Consider the following 8,517-nt stretch of genomic DNA (forward strand, 5'->3'; position numbering starts at 1 on the left):
TAAGGTTAAGTAATGTATATAAATAGAGAGAAAAGAAAAGACAGGCTTTTTATCACACAATAGTTGATTGTGTATGGGTGATTTATTTATTAGGAGTTGTTAAAGTCTAATCTAGACATAACTCTCCTTTGCTAGAACCTAGCTTTAACACAGTCCTACTGTTCTACATATATGTGCCTTAGTGAACAATATTGACATGTTTGGACAATGACAGACATTAGATTGTTCTCTGACACCCAACGCATTTCGCCCAAGAAGGGCTTCTTCAGGGGATTTTTTTTTTTGCAATAAAACTAATACATGAGATATAGTACAATTAGTATAATTCATATTTATTATAATAATAAATACCATTCACACATATACATACATATATATATATATATATATCTACTGACCACCATCACAGGGTAACTCTCCAGAAGCAGTAAACTAAGGAATGGTTTACTAGTTTACTACTAGAGAACACATGTAGCTTTTCGGATTGTGTGGAGTGCCCTCTAGTGCCAATAACGGTCAACCTTTTATACACTGTGAAATCCAAAACCATAATAAGTAATGGTAAGAGATAATGTGGGCATACTGCCAGTGACATTGTATCCATGATCCTGTCATATCAGTGCTTCTTATCAAGGTCAAAAATTTAGCTTGTTAATAAAATCTGGTGCGATGGTCACATCATAATTTACTTTCTTTAATTTTGTATTATTTTTTCCATTATAATCTTCTCTTATCAGAATCTAATACTTATTGCTATCTCTCATTCTGTCCTATTCTACTATCAATGGTACAGATCTTTAGGAGATCAGTATTTGTTTTATAATTTATAATAAAATGTTGCTACAGATGTTATTGAGCAGCTATGAGCAAAGTCTACCCACTCTTATGTGGCAAATAATTGATCGTCTCTAAATAAGTAGTACTCATACCACATTGTGGCTACAACCTTAAGCTACGCACATGTTAGAAAATTGTTTTTGCTGAAAAATCCTCAATAAACAGCCTTTCGAAAGGAACAAGAAATCAATCATCAATGCCATGCATGTACATTAACAATGAGATTCAGAGATTCATCAGATTCACAGAGCTCTTCAGATTGCAAATGTGATTAAATAAAGATCACATACCTACTGGCCAAGCATGCACGGTTGTATGTAATGTAAAGACAGAAGAGGGAGGCTACCCTTTTTTTTTAAGGAAAAAAAAAAAGGTCTTAAACAAAAAATGAAGATAATTTTTACTTAAATGGATTGTCTATTATATTATGTAAAAGTAAAAATTTTGGTGTTAGGTCCGCTTTAAGGTATTATCTTTTTGCTATTTTAATGGGAACTTTATAGAATAAAGAGGATTTGGATTTCGCAGTGTATAAGCAGTGGACAATAATTGCCTCTAGAGGGCACTCCACACCATATAAATTCTAAGTGTGCAAAGCTAAATTTTTGTTGACCTGCCACTGATATTCACCTCTATTCAATATTTGCCTTTCCCTTATAATCAGAGATAGGTTAAATAGGAAGTAAACCTAAAAACAACCCAAAACAAAAAAAAAAAAAAAACACACCATCAATCTCGCCGAGCAGTCGATCCGTCCGGAGGTGTCTTCCATTGGGTCCCACCTCGTTCCAGCATCGGCCTTTAGGCCGACGTGCCGGGCGCCGACATCTTCTCTCTGTTCTTCTAGGTCCGTCTTCCTACGTCACCCGACCCAGGCGCGAAATCAGGTGATGTAGATGGGAAAAAAAATTGCCAATTTCACTGCGCATGCAATCGGGAATTAAGAAAGCGGTGCTTCACCCTTTTTTTTTTTTTTTGCACTTAAAAAAAAACACAATCAAACAGAATTTTTACCTTACATAAAATGATTTAGGTTATGCTTTAAGCAAAATCTGTTCCCCAGGCAAAGTAGCAGCTGTGTGTCCCCTATCTATTCAATTGACATTAATAAGGATTGCAACGGGCACAGAACAAGCCTTCCTATTTGCATTGTCTATACTGACATGGGTCATTATGAGACACCAACTGTCTGTCTAATCCCCAATTTCCCTCCTACCTACCCCTCCATGTCACCCTGCAGTAATGCAAGTGCACCCCCAGTCACCTATTATCACCCAGTCTGTATCCTATGTAACACCTATTCCCAATGCAGTCCAGTAACCTGGCTCCTCATCTTTCTGTACCTCATTATTATTAAAAAAATATTAATAAACAGGATTTATATAGTGCCAACATATTACGCAGCGCCATACATTAATGTCACCCCATGTTACCCTGCAAGAATACTAGTGTACCTTAGTTACCAATCTCCTACCTCCCAGCACACCAACATCACTGAGCAATAATAGCAGTGCTACCCATTCATCTGTTTTCTCTATTCCCTTTACCATCATGTTACCCTGCAAGAATACTATTAAAATCCAATCACTAATCTTCTTCCTCCCTGCACCCCTATGTCACCCCACAGTCTTGCTGATAGTACTATTGCACCACAATCACCCGTACCTCCCCCTTCCCTGCATTCTTGTCACCCCATTGCACACCAGTCACCTTTCTATCACTTTTTTGCACTCCTATGTCACCCAGGAATAAAACAAGTTCACCCCAGTTACTCATCTCACCTCTTCCAGTAATACAGTAATACTAATAGAGTTCTTCCTTCATCCCTATGGCACCCTGCACTATAACCACTGCAGTCACCTGTCTCTACCCCTCCCTGCAATGATACCAATGCACCCTAGTCACCCATCTCCCTCTTCCACATGTAACCATGCAAATATGCCAATACACCTAACACCAGCCCACTTATATCACAAATGACAAATACCTACCTTTTCAAAATGTGATTTATATTATATATTTTTGGCCCCAAAATGTATTTTAACCCTACCTACACATCAGGTAATCTGCAAGTATCCAACACCTGGGGGCACGTATGGTTCTATGAACTGTTCGGTGACCCTCAGGTCATATACTTGTATAAGTACAATGACCATTGGTCCTTATATGGCCTCTATGATATATGCTGACCCTCAGGCCATATAAAATCTTTGTGCTGTTTGGTGACCTCTGGGTCATGTACAGTCCAAGAGCCATAAAATGACCACTGACTAGGGATGAGCAAGAATGCCTCTGGTATTCTCTTTTACAGTCTCTTTAATATATGTTATTCCTTGGACCATATTCAGTCTTTGAGATGTGCGGTCTTTGAAATCTCTAAAATGTATGGTAACACCCTCTGTGATGCTTGTTGACCTATGATATAACGTGAGCCAAGAAGACCCCTGGGCCCCATGCAGTGCCCATGATGTACGATGTATGATGGCCTCCAGCAATTTACAATGATCCCCGTGCCATATAAAGTCTCTGAAATGTATGGTGGATCTGGTACAAAATCTGCTGTTTAGTTATCCCCAATGTAGGGTGATTACAGTCTCCGTAGTATATGGTTACCCCAGGGACATCTATGCCGTGCCATCCAATCCATGCAGCCCTAATTTAGTAAATTTAACTGTTCTACACTTCCTTCATTCAGTGTTGTAAAATGAATGAACCTACAGCGCAGTTTGTTTTTCATGGGAGAATATTAGTATTTGTTCTTTTCCGGGGAGCAGCTTGCTGAACAATTTGCAACCATAAATGTAAAAAACAGCTTCCATGTCAACCTGGTAGTAATAGTACACAATGGCTTCCCTCTGCAGGAAATCCTAAATATAGCTGCTCTAGGGGTCACTATTGTTCTGACATTCCAATTCAAAATCCATATTACCTGCAAAAAGTTACAAAATGCAAAAATTAAATGGTTCTAAATTGGTACTTTCCTTGATTTTATGATCTTGCTGTTGATTCCAATGTGTTCATATTTAAACTGTAAAATATAAAAATTAAAGTACTTACACTGTATGCATTTTTTTCTAGGAAACTATGTTCAGATGGATGGTGACAATGAGGTATGGTAATGGCTTCCTTACATCTGCAAACCAGTAAGTTTAATGTATGTAGCATCTCACGCATGGCCGTCCACTGTCAAATGTTGAAACATTGGTTCCTTAAAGCGAAACTAAACCCAAATAAAAAAAAAGCACAATTACTTGAAAAAAAGGAAGTTTCAGGCACAAATTATTAAACAGGAACTGAATTTATATATTTGTGTTTTTACATAATGGTGGTGTTCCCTGATTGCTAACAGGGATAACCAAAACTGAAAACTTTTATTTCAAAAAAATCATGCAGAGGATCAGATGATTTCCACAAGAGTTTGTTGTTTAAGCAAAGTGGAATGAGGTCAGTGGGAAAAACCAAAATGAAAGTGTTTTTTGATGTGCAGTAAATTGTTCCGAAAGGGTTATGGAAGATCTTTTCTTTTAACAATAGTTTAATTGAAGTTTTAAAAAGTTAGAATGCAGTACAGAATATAAAGATAAGGAATAACATAATGTAGAACTAAAAAACCAAAACAACAAATAAATAACAAAATAAAAATGGGAGGGATTACAGGACATGAGGTAGCTTGCATTAAACATCCAAGGAAGATAAGCAATGAATATAACATTTATACATGAATGGTCAGCAAGAAAGTCCCCTCCGAAATATTATAATATTTGTTATTATAATATATTATTATAATACCCATTCAGGACAGCCTCCTGGGAGTAAAAATGAAGTCACCTACCAGATAATGCTAGGAGCCTGCAAAAAGGAACCACAAGGAGTAGGAGGATCATTTATATGATGTGGGGGAGCTATAATGGGACCATGAGTCATAAAGGCCAAAAAGCAAGATATAAAAAAGAGAAAGAGAAAATACTATAACTACAAGAAAAAAAGAAGGGGGAAAAAGAAAGAATGGGGCTCTAGAAATACCAGACACTCAAGTGATACATACCGTATGTACTGTAAGTAAAGGTCTAAATACAGTCTGAAGCAGAATGGCCAGGATGCTGAAAAGCAATCCATGGGCATGGAAGATCTTTTAAGTTTTACCTACCCTAGACCTGTACTTGTCCCTGTACTTTTGCCAAAAATTGTCCCTCTTCAGCTTTAAATATTTGAATACTTTAATACTTTCAATGCTTTTCTTTACATGATTAGCAAATGATGGAATCACTTTACTCTTGGAGGATTCAACTCTTTTACTTTCTGGCAAAGAAACAAATCACAGATAAGACACCATACTTTTCTGATCAACTAAACATTCCCGCACCTCCAAAAAATTAAATGACATTATTGTAATTAATGACACATTTTGTACAGACCAAGAAGGAAAAAATTACAAAATCACTCAACAATGAGGTAAAGATTTTTTATTTATTAGAACCAAACTAAAAAAAATCAACTTAGTTCTTCTCTGGGTTTTAGGGTATCTTGAATTCAAGAGACATGGACTTCACTAATGAAAACCAATATTCTTCATCATTCAGTTTCCAACTTTCTTGTATAGTAGTTGCACGATGAAGCTTTGTCATTGACCATTTTTTCAGTTTCCATCAAACATTTTCATTCGGATTGAGATCCTGATCTGGTCACTGCTGGCCAGGTCATTGTGTATGGATGCTAGAATCACCCGGTAATTTGGAAAAGGGAAACACATGAGTAGATCATGGAAGACATCAAAGCATCAGTACAGAAAAATAACTGGAAAATAGCAAATACACACAAATAGAAATGAAAAACAAATGAAAAGAAACGACAGCTGAATGAACAACCTCCAAGAGTAGTAATTCCATCAATTTTTGCCCTGGCGTTGTATGTTGGGAAGTTTTTGTGTCCAACTCTAACAAACGGGCTAAGCAAATATGATTTACATACTAAAAAACTAAATGTAAACTTAATAATGACCTAATGATAGAAATACAGGGGGAGGTGTAATTTCATATTCCTGTGCAATGGCCCCCAATATCCAAATTTCAAAAATAGTTATAAATATTATGTTTATACCTAAAGGTAGTTGGTGGGAATAAACCCAAAGTTAGGCTTATCTTACGTGTGTACAGCGCTCAACGTCCATTGTCCGAACAACCGTCCTGGCGGATTCACTGACGATGGACGATAAATAAAAGTGAAGGGAGAGAGAGGGCAGCAGGGTGCCGCTCCGTCCTTCTCCCCTCCCCTCTCCATAGAGCAGAACGGTGCTGTATGTACAACACTCGATCATGTATCCCGCAGTTGTTAGTCGTTGGAATGGAATATGGAAGATCCCAACAATAATTATTACACATATGTACAATCGGATAGTTCTTCGTATGATTGAATGGATTTGCAGATTTTCTCATGATGATTTTGTAAATCAGGTCCTTTGAGCATCGCCCATTGGATATTCCTAGCTTACTTCATTCCTCACTCCAGCAGGTTCCTTCCCCGCAGGGCAACTAGACTTACAAGGCTGGACATGTTAGCAGGTTGTATAGCCAACCCTCACCGACATCACTTCATCAATCCAGGACTATCAGCCTTGCATTATACAAGAGTACACTGAGGGCCCACCAAGCAGAGGATGGTGACAGTTAATAAGCGGGTAAGTGATGAGCTTGGTATTTCTCCAGCTTACACTCTTCCCTAAACTAAATGACCATTTATTCTGTTCTATCTGAGGTTGCAGCAACACAAAACTTGTTTTAAAGTTTTACCAGAGCTTAGCTTTAACGGAATGATTCACCATAATCTGATTCATATATCATGATTGTATTATTCTTAATATTATGTCATATTTTGTTACATAGAATCTATATATTGATTAGGAATCATGCTATTTTTTTAATTGTTAGGTTTATCACTTGTTGCAGTATTTTGTGAGGGTGTTGATTTTATTTATATGTAATTTTTCTGTTTAAGGGATTCTTTAATGTCTAAAAAAAATGTTAAGTATGATACAATCAAATAAAGCAGCTTTGATAAGAATTATCTCCTTGTCTCTATTCTTCTGTCCTTACAAGGCTTTGGCCCTCCTGATTAGAGTTAAGTCAGGGGTCGGCAAACTCCGGCCTTTAGGCCAGATACGGCCTAGGCGGTAGTTCGTTCTGGCCTAGCGTAATTCTTAACGCCCCCTGGCCAATCCGCCGACCGGCATTAGACCGGATCGGCCAGGGGGCGTTAAGAACTACCGGAGCTGCCGGAGCCGCCCCCTTGCAGTGGCTCCCTATTTACTGCGGCAGGTGTTGATACTTCCGCTGCCACGGTAAATAGGGAAGGCTCCCTGAAGCTAAATCCCCCTCCCCTGAAATGCATATGGAGGAGAGGGATTTCCCTTGAGGGGGCGTTTCCTGGTGGTGGGTGGAGCCATTAGGGCGCCCACCTCATAAATGGCCTAGTGGTCATAAAACTTTGCCGACCCTGAGTTAATTGCTTACTTCAGTTATACTTTGGCAGTAAAAACCTGTACTGCTGCGTTGTCCTCTTACTTTCACCCCTTAGAGATATAACAGGGAGTAAGTGAAAATCTCCCCAAAATGATAAAAAATCTGACAGTTGTCAACTCATTGAAGAATGATCCTTTACCCCTTTTTGGATGACAGACATAAAATGTATCAGTCAGATTTGGGTCTAATTTCTAGCTAAAATATATGAAGATGAAAGTCAGGGACACAACAGGCCACCATTGGTATAGATATCCAATGGTCACACCCCATATGGGGACCTATAGATGTGAAGCAAAGGATACCAGTACTTACCCTTATAATTATAGTTATTCTTTTAAACATGGAATACATCTAAGTGTGTGTGCGAAAAAAGAGATCCAGATGAATTAAGGCTTTGAAAAATGTTGTATCCCTTTATGATGGAACAATAATAGCTAGGAGTCGAGGGCACAACAGGCCACCATAAGTACTGAATATCTACCTAATGGCAGATTCTATATGGGGACCTAACTACAGGTGGGGGCACAGGATACAAGTACTTAAAGCGTACCTAAACTCAGAAAATTCACTTTACATAAAAGGGTAGACAACCCTTTATTTTTAATCCTGTTTAATAATAATAACCCTTTTATGTAAATTCAGTTTTTTTTAAGTGCAACACACTTTTTTCTTAGACAGGCCCCCTAATTCTCGATCGCCTAGGCACACACATGCGCAGTGAGATTGTCAAGTTTTTTTCCCACCTACGTCTCCCAATCTCACGCCTGGGTCGGGCGACGAAGGAAGAAGAAGCCAGAAGAAGAGAAGACGATGGCGGCACCCGGAGCGCCAGCCCGAAGACAGATGCCGGGATGACGCAAGACTTCCAGGTGGATCGGACTGCCCTGCAGGATTGAAGGTTTTAACTACAACTAGTTATCCATAAAATACATCTAAGAGTGTGAGCAGTGAGAATTCTGTGTCCCTTTATGACCATGAGCCCATTTCTGTCTCATTTTGAGTCTCTGGGCTAGATCAGAACCAGAACAGAATAATACCCAAGCTGACAAAGAATAGAAAGCCAGCATTACATGCCTTCCATAGAGCACACAAAGAGGGGGATTCCTGTGTATAGCTGTGCTAGGCAGTGTGAGGCTTTAGTGTCTGCATGCTGCAACCAATAGGA

Source organism: Pyxicephalus adspersus, chromosome 1, assembly GCF_032062135.1.
Source record: "Pyxicephalus adspersus chromosome 1, UCB_Pads_2.0, whole genome shotgun sequence".
Lineage (NCBI taxonomy): Eukaryota > Metazoa > Chordata > Amphibia > Anura > Pyxicephalidae > Pyxicephalus > Pyxicephalus adspersus.